The sequence below is a fragment of the Pungitius pungitius genome, chromosome 18 (genome assembly GCF_949316345.1).
Source record: "Pungitius pungitius chromosome 18, fPunPun2.1, whole genome shotgun sequence".
Classification (NCBI taxonomy): domain Eukaryota; kingdom Metazoa; phylum Chordata; class Actinopteri; order Perciformes; family Gasterosteidae; genus Pungitius; species Pungitius pungitius.
This window is the reverse complement of record NC_084917.1, coordinates 11,018,475-11,032,448: the sequence shown is the minus strand read 5'-3', so window position 1 is coordinate 11,032,448 and position 13,974 is coordinate 11,018,475. Positions and strand designations below refer to the sequence as shown.

At 41.4% G+C, this 13,974-nt stretch overlaps 1 protein-coding gene across 3 annotated transcripts in view; it reads left to right on the top strand.

Moving 5' to 3' along the window:
* LOC119226911 (ras-related protein Rab-27B-like) overlaps positions 1-13,974 on the top strand; it is a 32,192-nt gene that overhangs the window by 8,116 nt on the left and 10,102 nt on the right. The window contains exon 1 of one of the 3 annotated variants that reach the window (XM_037485297.2): positions 6,085-6,216. The exons of the other annotated variants lie outside the window; for them this stretch is intronic. The gene's annotated coding sequence lies outside the window, so the exon portion shown is untranslated. Of the gene's footprint in view, positions 1-6,084; positions 6,217-13,974 lie in introns of those variants that run through there. 3 annotated transcript variants of the gene reach the window in all.

Genomic DNA, 13,974 nt, shown 5'->3' with positions numbered 1-13,974 from the left:
CTTTTTTATTAAGCATCACAGCTTTAACAAACTCTCATGTCTAAAATGACATTTTCTTTTGGGAAACCCAATGTTATTTTATTATTTATTATTATTTGATGAGAACGTTGCTCTGTTGGCTGGATGTGGAATTGAGAATTATATAATAATGCTGTGTTTTTTATGCAGTTTTACTGATCTTGAGCGACCATAAAACGTACAATTTTTACAGTTTTAAAGAAATCCAGGAACATATTATCAACCTTAAAATTGAAACGATGAATTTGTAAGTAAGTAAAATGGTTACTCTGTTTTAGCTCTGTGTTGGTCCCTACCATCTGCTGAGGAAGATGTCTCATTAGCTGCTATAAATGCGCATGTGGACTGTGACTGCTGTTTGGTGCTGAGCCTGTAGTGCACAGTGGGGTTTCACAGCTTTTTCTCTGGAAACTGCCCTGTTTCTGTTGCTGAAAATGGCCCGCAGAGAGTGGATGAAAACAGCAAAGCAGCAGCTGGAAGGCCAACCGATGAGCTGAAACTCTAATTCTCTGTAAAGCTAAAGGAATCTGCACATTCAGTTGTTAATTCTCCGTAGCTACTTCGCATAAGCACCTCTCCATCTGTTAAAGCCGCTACATCCTGAGTTCATAGCTTGATTGGTATTATCAGCGTCACCCCTCGGCACCCTGGTCCTCTCTCTACACGCTTCCATTTGCTCTCGTCATACGTTGTGTGTGTTTTTTTTTTTCTTCTGTTCACTCCTCTTCTGTAACCCCCACCCTTCTTTTCTTTCTCCTACTACTCCTCCAACAGGCCTTTTTTTCACAACACATATTTGGATTTGTCAAAATAGAAAAAGCCCAGGTGGGAGAAATAACATTGAGGAGGAGCTGCAGTCGAGCGAACAAGGTGCAGAGGTGTCCGGTCAGAGCGAGTATTGAGCTGACCCTCGTAGATTGCTCACCTCACACAATTGGCGTGAAATGACCCTTCTTAAATCTGGCCTCATTTTGTCCTCCAGTAACAGAACTTGGCAGAACCAACGTTACACGGCACCGTAACGGTTTCTGTAGGGTTGGTGTCTGCCCACTCCTTCCTCTGCTTTGTATTGAGGTCCTGGATCTCCTTCTCTGTTTACTAGAGAGGTTTTAACGAGAGCCTGGAATTTGGGTTAAAAAAGTTGTTTGTCTTGAATTTTAATAGTATGTGGAGCTATTTTTTGTTGAATACTGCTTAATTACATCCTCCCTTTTGAGCCAATTTTCTCTCTTCTTTCATAATCTTTTGTCCTCCCGTGTTTACACAGAGCATGAGGCAAATTTCAGAAGATAAACCCTTGAGTGGACTTTGCGCTTAATCATGTCTTCACATGGCCTTTGTATATAATCACACCTCCTTTTTACATCGTCTTTGTGTTCTGTCCGAGCACGCAGTCCCCCTGTTTTTCCTTTTTACATCTTTGGCATCCTTCATTTTTTTCCCCTTTTTATTCTGTCCTCCTCCTGTTTGTTCTTTCCTCCTCCCTCTTTCTTTCATTTAATTGCCCTGCTTTCTTGCCTCTTCCCTCTCCTTTCCTTCCTTACCCTCCTTGCCGTCGTCCTCCTTCCATTCTCCACCTCGTCTCCACTCTTCCGTGGCGGTGTTGTTTTCTCCTCCTCCCCCTCATTTGGAGACTCGTGACACTTACAATGAGCTCCAGTTGACGCAACTTCATAATACGTCAGTGGCTTCTCTCTCCCTGTGAGAAATGATACAAAAAGTTTTCACACACGCTGGAGAGTCAAACATGTTTAATATGCTGCCTTGTGGTCAGCTGTTCTCTTCATCATCTGTCTGTTCTCCTTCTTATTTCTTTTGAACTGATTATGTGATGCCAATGAATGATGCAGATTTGATTTTAATAACACATCAGCAAATCTCTCCTCAATGTTGGCTAGCTGTCAGTCGGTGCTGCTTGTGTTCTCACACATCCCTGTAAACATGAAACACTTCTGTTAAAGGTGCCTCTGGGGCTGTATTTGAAGTCATTATTTTCTTCAACTTTTTTTTCGCAGGTTTCTATTTCCTTTAAAAATCTTTTTTAATTGTAACTTCCAATTCAGCTCCCATGAATAATTTTAGTTCATTCATAGTCACTCGGTTTCTGAGATTATACCCATGTACGGACTCAATAAACATTCTTCCATCCGTCTCCACTAACCGGTTTGCTGTTTCCTAGACCTGCGCTGTTAATCTGAAACAGGAGCTGGTCATTACATCGCCGACTGCCATTTCTGCTGACTGGTCAGCATCAGTGCGGCCTGCGACGAGTGTGGCATTGTGACATGCTGATCGGCAGTCGGGCAATAATGGCCTCCTTTGTGCGTGAAGAAAACAACACTGTGGTCGCAAAGCGTTAATACATGTTTGTAAGAGGCAGGTGAGACGCACTGAGGGGATTTTAAATTCCAGAGGTGATATAAACAAGTTTCTTTAGCATCAAGATGGCCTTCTTTATTTCATATCTTCACCTCTATTTGCAGAAACATTTAAGTTCTCAAACTGCTCGTCTTGTAGATCTTGATCTTTTCATGGCAATACTTTGAGTAGTTGAGGTATTTCATTCCTGACCATAGTTGGTGACTAACCAACCATCACTACCATTAGCCAGCATGGCTATGAATCACCTGGGTATCACCTAGAATTTCTGACTTGAATGTTTAATGACACATTAGCATCACATCCAAAGTCTCTGATATAAAATACATTTTGATCTCAAAATAAATAAAAAATCCAGTCACTCCGTGGGAATGAGGCACCTTTCATCAATATGTACAACACCAGTACACACACTGTACATTGTAATAACCGTGGAATCTGAGGGTCTTTGCCTGTGTAATGTTAAGTTGATGTTTTCTAGATACAGTTGATCCTGTTTCTAAGGAAGCAGCTTTGTCTTCACACTGGGATTTGAACTGGTGACCTTTTGCTTACATGCCTTCAAACTCTGAGGAGAAAGACTCTGTTGTTGTGATGTGCTGAGTGTAGGTTCCTGAGTTAATCGTTTTATATAAGGGAGGACATTCATTTAGTGTCTTTAGCAGCGTTGTAATGAAAAATGCGTGACCGACTCATTGTTTTCCCCTTTCGGCGCCAGTGTGAGTTTGCATAGTTCTTTTGGATCCTGAAACGACTGCTTCTTGGCACGCTTTAAATCCATTTGCACAAAATCTTTATACCTTACAGTATTCCTTAGTTTTTCCAAATGCTTTGCTTCCTTGGCTCTGAGGTCCCTTCACTTCCACAGAAAACAATCTGTCCTTGTTATGAGCGTTAAAGCTTTCGGTGAACTCCGTTCATGTGGTCCTTCTATATGAGACAGAGCTGTCCAACGCGTTGAATCAATTCATTTTTAAAAACGTCTCTCTGGTTCACTGGGAGTTGCTGTCCCGGACACGTTTGCGCTTAATGTCAAAGTCGAGACAGACTGGTTTGGACTGGGTTGCTCTTTTCGCATTCAGCCGATGGGAGATGAGGGATGGTAAATGTTTTAAAGCATCTCTGCTACTGCCGCGGGGAGGGGGTAGTCTGGTGCTTTGATGGTAGGAAAGACGCACACATGCATGTGCGATGTCTCAATGAGGGATTCAGCAATATAGAAGAATGCATTTTAATCTCAGGGATGTGAGTGGTTGTGTTGTCTCAGTAAATCCATGGTCTGGTCCAGTGGCCTTTCTTGCCTCTGCATGCACTCTATGCTCTATTTCCCTATTAAAAAAAACATGTGGAACACAATGAAATGCAACATCTCACTGTGCCCGCCGCCGCAATATTCACCCAGAGTAGTCTGCTGCGGTTTGACTGAATGGTGCTTTTTACTTATGCAAACATTTTAATTTAAGTTACAAGATTAAATAGAAATTTGTGGAACTCCTGAATCCAACCATCGCCTCTTCGGTGGAAGCAGAGCTGGAGGCGGAGGAGGGATCCTCGTCAATTTGCCTGGTGGAGTTCACTTAGGTAGTCAAACAACTCTGCAGTGGCAAAGCCCCCATCAGGATTGATGAGATGCTGAAAGCAATGGGTGTTGGGGGGTTGCCTCTTCAACCTTGCCTGGAAGTCTCCAAAATAGTGGGACCTGAGAGTGTGTACCAATTACAGGGGTATCACACTACTCTGCCTCCCTGGTAAAGTCTAGGATCATGAAGGGGGGCCTGTGAGTTTGCACATCCCGTCTACATGTGTTTTGTGGACCTGGAGAAGGCGTATGACCGGCTCCCCCGAGGCATAATGTGGGAGGTGCTGGGGGAGTACCGGGTGATGGGGTCACTGCTTGAGGCCAATCCCTGTACGCTCAAAGCGAGCGCTGTGTTCAGGTGCTTGGCAGCAAGTCGGAGACGTTTCCGGTGGTGGGGTCGGCCTTCGCCAGAGCTGCGCCTTGTCACCAATCCTGTTTGTAATTTTCATGGACAGGAAATCTGGAGAAGGACATGGGGCAGCGAATGTCATTGCTTCAGTTATTACTGAGTGTTGTCTCCCTCTGTCAGTGTTTCAGTGATGTTTTACCGTTGTGGTGAGGTGGCCTTTAGAGGCCTAAAGGTCACCAACATGAGCTGCATGATGCTTCATTGCCTGGACACGTATAGATTCCAAGCTGAGAGGGGACAGGAGACATTACCTCATTCATTTTTTAAGCTTTTTAAACCACTGCACAAACTCCCACTTCATGTTATGTTCTTGATTTGTATTTTTATATATAAACGAGTGACTTTATCCACCAAAATCAATTAATTGTAATGAAATTAAGGCAAACATTTCCTATTGTGGGGGCTGCCTTGTTCAGACGCCCCATAGATAACGCCGCACTCTGTAATGTCAAAAGCCCATAACTCAGTTTCCCTTGTCTATATGTCAACATTTAAAGAAAGAGAAGGAGACAGAGTTGTATCTTCTGTCTGTACTCTCTCGTCCTTTTTCCCTGACCTTTGCTGGTGCCTCCTTGTAATAGCGTCCCTTTGAGTGATCGATGTTTCTAATGAAGCCGAATTACCTCTACTAAATAGCCAAAGAACTGTTTTGGCTTTTATTTGTTAAATGAAAAATGCACAAGAACTAAAAAAGATAAGCATTGCATCCTAAAACAACTTTGACACAATAAGTAAATAGCCAACCTTCATAAAAATGGTACATGATCAGTAATAATTCTTATTTTTGTGTATATCAATATATTATATTGACCAAAACTATTCAGTAAAATTATCCAGATAACGCAACATTAGTTTGGATTTCAAAGAATGTTTATTTTTAATGGCAATGCTATCAAAGCATCATATACAGCCCCCACCTACATGCAGCCCCACCTACATGCAACTCCGCCCACATGTACCAATTGATAACTCGCATTATACACATTATTTTTGGCTCACCATCCATTCCACAAATTCTTTTATTACATACAGAATACATAGTTTTGTTTGGCCTTTCTTTAGGAACTATAATCTCTTATAAACTTAACCCGGGCTCCCATACCTAAATACCACACACATACAGTTTCCTCAAGCATGATTTGAGGCTGTATTGAAAGGTGTGTGTGTGTGTGTCCAGAACTTGCATACTGTAGCCGGGCCCCACCCTTTGATTACACAGAGGAACAGGGAGAGGGAAGCAGAATATATGACAAAAGGAAGGAGGAGTAGCAGAAAGAGAGAAGCCTCAAAACTGCATCTGTCAAGTCGGTCATCTGCTCCGCTGCTTGGTCGACAAATAATTTAGTTAATGGGATGAACCATTAGTCGCTTCAATGGTCCGTTATGCTAGTTAGTAGCATAACAGACACTGGTTATTCAGGCAGTTTGTCCAATTTTTGATCCCATAGTCTGTAAATCATTTAGTCAGCCAAAATTATACAAGTATTTGTAATCTTTGTCAGTTGGTCGATCTTTAATTGATTTTAATAAGGATTCAGTCCAGGTTAAGCACAAAGACGGGCAGCCAGGCACAGTCATTGGACCAGTCATCCATCTAACCCTCCAGCGAGTCAGCTGGTGCACGAGGGGAGTGGCTCTCTGCCTTCAGCTGAACAGCAGTCATCCGGTGATCCAGCCTCCCAGCCAGCCTTTCCCTCCGTCAGCCCGTCAGTAAGTCAGCCGGTCGGTAGGTCAGTGGGTGTTGATGCAGGGTTGCTGGTCCACTGCTCTGGACGGCTCGTATCTCCCTCAGGATCTCACACTGTGGAATCATCTAAGGAGCCACTGAGAGGTGAGGAGCGGGGTTTGTTTAACCAGTTTGTCGAGGACACGTCAGATGTGTTTCCTGACTTTAGAAGGCTTGCGACAGCACATCCGTAGCTGTTGAATGTGATTACATCTTTCTCTACAAGTTGATCACCGTTTCCGTGTTGTTGCGCTCGGCTGCATCGTCCAGGCCGCTTGTCATCTGAATTCTGGTCATGACTCTTATCTCATGCTCAGTCTCATGATCGTGGGGATGGTCTGAAGGAAAGCATCAACAGCTGTTAAAGTTGTTTCTGACCAACGTGGTGTTTAGAAAACCAGTTTGACTTCTAGTTGCTGTTATTTATCCATTTTGTCCGAGTTGTTTTGGGTCATCTGAAACAAGGAGCTGTTTAACCTAATGCTAAATCAATATCATTTTAGGCAGCCAAAATGTATTGATCAATAAAAAATATGATATGATGATCAAACATATGCTTATTAACCCTTTGTGTTCTACATCCGCTAAAGTGGTTTAAATGCAGAGTTTCCACAAAGAGTGTATTCTGCCAACAAGTTCAGATGACTTATCGTGAGCCATGATATTGTTACGGTACCTGCAGCGTAAACGTTCCTTCAATCAATGTTTGTTTTGAGTCAACCTCAAAAACAACATCTGGCCATAAATACTCCCCAACTGTATCTAGCGTTGTGAACGGTGCTAACCGTGGATGCTGCAGACGTTCAAACGCTGATCAGAGCGGTGGCCGGTTGGGCGCGCTCACGTGCACTAACATAAGAAGAAGCATGCATGGCTATGTCAACAAAGAAGGGAGAAGCTCGGATAGCAACACACACCGAGTGCAAGTGACCTCATCCTCTGCTTAGACACTACTTCACCTTATCTTTCTTTTAGAAACTTTAACTTTCTAAAGGTCATCTCACCAGAACTAATACTAAGAAGACTCGCTCAAGTGTAAAATGAATATTTCAATAAATAAATAAATATAAGAATTTGTACCTCATTTCAGGTCAGGTTTTACTTTTATGTTTGTATTTAATTGTCTTTCAGGACATATTTTCCTTTCGCTGAACACTGAATTGGACTGTGAGAGAAGCCTCTTGTGCTGTGTAGAAGAAGCAGCCCACTAGCTTTGTTGAAGCAATGTTATCTTAAAACCGCTAAAACTACTGAGGACAAGGTAGAAAAACAGTAATTAGCTGTGGGTCCACAGGATGTGACTCAATGTGAGTATGTACTCTCTCATGCTCTTGTATCACTTCCCTTTTTCATGATTTATAGCAGAGGAGATTATGAGGTAAATGTTGGACTATGGCAGGCATTGCACATGGTGATGCTCCATGAGCCATTTAAAAAGAAAACAGTACATCAAGCACCATGTGGTAATATTAATGAATGCCTACAAATGAGGCTCAATCACACTATACTTCTCAACTTACTTAAAACACTAGATAGTATTCAAAAAGATACCACTTGGAAGACACAAGCCATGGTTTATTTTATTTTTTTTCTAGCTAGGCGTATATGTCATTTTTTATATATATATACAATTTTAAATAAAGGCAAAAAATAAATCCATCCAGCACTCCTATTTTAAAAGACCCATATTGGACCCAGCCAAGAGGTTTTAAAAGGGTAAACTGCTCTGTCAGTGAATGATAATCATGAAACGTCGCTAAGCTCCAGCTTTGAGTTGCATCACCTGTTTCTGTTCTCTGCATCTGGGTTTAACAAGTGAGACATATTGGTGCATAGCTCCCCTCTGTCTCTTCATGGTGGGAAAACAGACGCGTGTATTCCTTCTTGAAAAGGACAGTGTATCATTTAATCTTTTTACTTTTTTTTTTTTTCATTAGTTTGAATTAGCTACATTTAAATTGATCTAAAAACCGGTTTTAGTTGGAGTCATCAGGGGAAAAGTTAACTGCGTTGTTTTCTTCATGGAGTAAATGTTCAACTTGTTTACATTTTCTGTATTCACACAAACGTGTCTTGTTTGTGGTTCCATTTGCCGGAAAAAAAGATTTTTGCCCCCAAAGCGACGTCAGCTTTAACCGCTTTACTGCTGCAGCAATTTTATGGAGATCAACAGGCATTATTATTAGAATGTTATAGCAGTAGCTTGAATACCTTATTTTCAAACATTAGCGCTTCTAAATACTTGATATTGAGTAGGAAATTTGTTCATGAATTGTATTTACTGGTAATCCTATTTTTATTTGATCCAGACCTCGACTAATGAAAACTGTGACTGTTTTCAACAGTTTAAGAAACGTGAACTCTCATCATTCAGAGTCAATGGAAGGTGATGCACTTTTTTTTCTTTTTTTTTATACTTTGGCATACAGGAAACACTGGAGTGGGCGCTGGTCCCGATAATGACGCTTCACTGTCCTGGGGCTAACAATGCAACCCCAAACTCAGTCAGCTTACTGATCACATGACATCCAACTCGATAAGCTCTGAATCGGGTACAGAGGAAGAGGAGAATAGACACACAGGAATGAAGACTGGCACACTGAAGAGGGTGGAGACTGATGTGTCAAAAAGTAGAAATGGAGTAGTTGAGATGATAGATATTCCTCTTGGGAGACTTTGACACACAAATGTGACCAATACTGTTAAAGAGGGGCATTGTATGAAGCAGTGCCAGTTTCTGGAGCCTATGGTTGTGCATACTGCCTAACTCTTCTAACTGGGACTGCCAAAAGGAAAGCCAGCTTTCAAGCTACTATAAACATGTACTCTTTCATGTTAAACTAAAATGAATACATTCTATAATCCCTTCTGGCTATTCTATTGTCTTCCATTAGAAAGGCGCGTATCTTAACAGTGCTCTCTGCCTTCTTGTAGTTCGATAGGATCAATAGAGTTGTTAAAATTCTCCAGCAAAACTATCCCAACTTTGTCATGTTGATTTTTGTACGGTCAGTTGAAACACCGCTTCTGTCTCTTTCCTTTGGTCTATGTTGGAACCACATGGTATAACAGCCACAACCTACACCTACTAAAAATAAAGGATTTTGATCCTCTACTACAATTATCTCACACTTGCTGCCTGTAGATTTTGTGATGTTCATCAGTGAGTTGTGAAGTAAACCACTCTAAAATACAAGTAGGTTAAACTTAACACTTCAGGGCTATTAGTCTTATGACCTGCAGTTTGTCTTCAAATGAGTTTGAATTTCACAGTAACAGTGTTCTGTTCAGATCCCATCCAATCAGCTTTCATGTGGTTGGATTTAGGGAAATGCACTGACGTTTGTTAATACATCTTGGGACAGGAAGAGCTTTATATTACATACTCTTCATTTTGTTGAAACGTTACTCGTTAGAGCCAATTCGAACAGTGACATCTTCCACTTCTATTTGGGTTTGTGGTTTCTGGCGGTGGCCCCATGTGCAGGAGAAACACAGAATGGTTCTCAATTATTCCTTGGAATTGCAAAGAAACCATTCAATAGTAAAAGTCCTTGGCTCCTGTGTGGCAGCAGAGAAGTACTAGACGGATATTATGGGAAAGCTTCTATGACCTGTTGTGAGCTGTATCTCTGCTGTGTGAAATGAACCATGGGCAGAGACGAGCAGCAACATATTGGGTGAGATGGAAATGTCACAGGTTTTTTTAACACACTACTGTAAACACACTCTGTTCAGTCACTGGTCCGTATGTGTAGTTATTCACAGTGGAGATAAAGAAATGAATCACTTACAGCCTCAATGAGCTGCTTGCATGAATGTAGGCTGTTGAAGTCTTTGGCCCCATGATGGCGCATAAAAGAAAGGCTGGGGGGGGGTCATCATCATCATCATCGAACTCTTCAGGATTCATCCTCTGAAGAGCAGAAATATCAACGAGACATTTCATGGATGTTTTTCATGGATTTTTAGTTTTCTTTGGACCTTGGTGTGGGTTGGATGACAAAACAAGTTCTTCCCTAAAAACTCGAGCACTTAAGAATTGAACCAACAACTTGGCCGTGTGTTGCTTTCACCTCGGACCCCTGTTATTTGACCCCATCATCCACCTTCTTCTGTCACGCAGTGTTCCTTTATCCATGCTGCCCTTTCACCCCACCTCCTGTTGTGCGATTCAAGGAGGGATTGAGTAAGTCCCTGTAGGACTCACAGGTGGATAATAGATTGACACTTTACACAAGTGTGTCATAGCTTATCTGAGCACCTGGACTCCTGAATGTAGTCGGGCTCTGTACCTCTTTTAGAACCAGTGACCGAAGTTAGAGTCTGGGAGGCCGAAACCATCTTTTTGCACAAGCAGAGGAGGATTTATTCACAAGGACTAGACTGAGGGGACCGTGGTAATTGAGGTTTTTGTGCTCAGCGGGCCATCCAGCTGCTTTTTAGGTTCAATTCAGGGATCTCTCTGCTCCGTCTTATCGAATTTGCTTTGGTGCTTTGCTAAGTGGGTTTGAAAGGTTTCAAACAATCTGGGAGGTGAACCTGGAGGGCCGTCTGGACAAATTGGACAACCAAGGGTCAATCCTCATTCATGTTAGCGGTTATTGATCGTTGACTGGAGAATAGATTGGTTAACAACAGCAAAGGCCCTCAGCAGAATTGATGGAAAACAAATCAGTTGTCTGAGAAAGATCTTAAAACAGGTCAGACATAAAGGTCTGCAGACCTTTTACTGTAGATTAGATTATTGGGGAAAAAACGTTTTTAAACCACAAACAACCCTATCTGAAACACAAGAAAACTGCATGTTGAAGTTGTGATCCTTCTGATTAAAAATGATTTTCTGCAATATACATTCTTTCAATATTACGTCTGCCTGAGGAGGCTTACAATCTGTACACAAGAATCCCCTCAGTGTTACATGTAACATTTGTTACACAAGTCTGGGACCTTTTAGTATAGAAATACACGTTTTACTGCCATCCAAAACTGAAATTTGTCTTTAAAAATATTAATTTAATTTGAGGCTTTGTTCTTTTTTTAAACAATATAAAAGGAAATAATTCAGAAATCAAATCGGCACTATTGGCAATTAAAGTCAACCATGTGATACTTGTTTATAACATTTCCAACGTGATGAATGCTTCAAAAGGATCATCCAACAATGAATAGACGTCATTTACAATACGACAAGCTACATGTTGTAAACGGGGCTTTCATGAGTGGCGAGCTCCACTGTGTTTTGAAACCAGATTAAAAAAGATTTACTCTTCTTTTGGGAACTACCTTGAATCAAGGTAAGAATGAGCGTTTTCACTAAGGCAGATTAATCTTGTCGTTGCAAATCAATAATTAACATGGGCATCTCCCGCCAGCCGCTTTCAGTAGAACTGTGACTATCTTGCAAACCATGCATCCATAGCTTTTCTGGGGGCCTTTCTCTGTTGTACAAAGCAGAGCAATCCAAATTATTTAATAAAACGCCTCAACTACAAATGAAACTGTTGATATCTCTTTATACAACGTTTGTTCGTAGACTCACCTCAAAATCCCCAAAAACAAAACTTGATGTTGTGCGCTGTAATACAGAGCCATCAGGAGAATACAATTGATTTGGTAATCATACTTGGATTTGTATAAAAGCATATTACACTGATATGAATTATTTATAGATTTGTTGCATTATGTATGAAGATTTAATGAGCCCCAAAAGACGCAACACCTTCTTTTCTCATCAGCAGTAATTGGTGGATGATGAGGGACAAAAGCTATTTGCTCAAGTGTATGCTTTGGTTTTCTACCAGAATTATTAAAATATAACTATTTCACAAAAACTCAATGAATAGTCATCTTCCTTCCACTGTACCTTTTTTTTCATAACTAATTGTTACAATAATCATAGTAAATTTGTGAAGTGCGTTTTATACAAAAAGCACACGATTCTGTTCACAGTTGGAAAATAATGGACTAAAAGGGCTTAAGCACTGACACCACGCTGTAAGTCAAATAAATGGCCGAGGCAAGCAGTGGTTTTCATTATCTAAACCACTATGCAGTGAAACCAGCTCACCAAGGTTTTGAATTCCCATATTGTATGGGAGTCATATTTGTACATTATTGCTGTGAACATGCTGTAATCCTTCACACAATCTGCACTTCTTCTTTCAGGCCTCGTTTTTCATATTGAATGGACAGTGTGTCCTCAAGCCTAGTGTGTTTTAGAGCAGCATGGGAAATAACACAACAATTCAAGTAAATGAATCGTGACCTTTACAGATTCCTTGCTTTGATGGTTTAAGAGTGACCAAACACATGCATCTATTTGTATTGTATTAAATTAGGCCTTTTGTCAACAGGTAATCCACATGTGACCCTCATATTTAGTCACATCGCTTGGAGATGCACCAATTTTCTGACAAATTCAATTGTTTTTAAAGTTGAACCTGGTGCTTCCAATATTTGCCACTGAAAAAGGGGAAAACATTTTTCCGAGTCACTCTCTTGAAATTGGCGTAATCTGTTTGGAATTCTGAATGTGATCATTTCCATTGCTTTTGTCTCATGCCTAGCACACCCCCACCCCCGAGCTAATCGCTTATTCTTGTTTTCTTGTGATCTTGTGTTTGTCTTTCTGTCGTGTAAAAGTCAAAGACAAACATTTGGGAGGACTAGTTTTTCCAGTGAGTGAGTCAGTACAAACTACGGAGGCTCTACGGCCAGTCAGTGACTTCAGGAAGGGTCCGACATGGGGGAAGATGCTCGTTAAGATTTCTGATGCTTCAGATGTAAAAGTGGAGTTCAGTTTCTCTCTGATGAAATAAATCTCACTATTGCGCAATCGCTTTGCGGAGACTTATACATTTTTCAAAGCAGGCCTCTAATAGACAACCCGTAACTCTAGAAGGCCGTTAGTTCAGGTAGCTGCTGACTTCGTGCATCGATCTGAACACACACAGCTGTGTGCTGTGTTCGTTCGTCTCACAGATGTAAGCGATGACAGCGGAGGAAGCACATAACACAACTTCCTGATAGATTCTCTGATAGTGATGCTGGTGAGGTTTATTCATAAAAAAAACCTCTAACATCATCTCTTTTCTAAGCAGCAGGGCTGCACTATTTATTTCTAACATCCGTTATGTCCAGAGTAGATTCCAGATGAACAGTTCAGGGATGCAGTAGTGGATGCTGCACTGTAGATCACAGTAATGACACCCTTGGTGCATTCAAAGACAAAGGAGGAGGCACATGGCCGATGTTCCTCGGATACATTTTTACCGCGGTGGCGTTGTGGTTTTTGCACCCTGTGGGAAGCTGGGGGGGGGGGATCCCCTCGTCAGAATCAAATGGTCCACGGCGACTAAGAACCTGAACACTCATCATTTGCGTCCTTGTTTCATTTTAAATTTGTTCTTTTCGTTGTCAGGGTGACCGAGCTGCTTTTAACAGTTCGACGCTCTGGGAATCACGGCAGGACTAATGATCACACTACAAATGACTGCGGATCAATTGGCCCCAGCTCCCTTCAGGTTACTGTCATGCGGTGGCAGAGTGTAAAAAAAATGCTAGGAGCCTGAGTTGTGAGGTCTTCCACAGGAGGCCACTGGTTTCACTTCATTAATTCGACACCGAGAAGATCGTGTTAGCTCTTTAGTTTTTGTTAGTTGGGACAATGCATTTGTCAGACGTGTCAAGTTTTTTAATGTCTGCTTTCACGATGTCAACAAATGCATGTAAAAAAAACCTTATTTTCAATAAGTAATTAAATAATGAAATTAGTTTTCAACCTGAATTGTAGGTTTTCCCCCTGTGCGAACAGCCGGCTGTGACACAGCGACCTGAATTGTCGCCTTGGACCACTTGCAA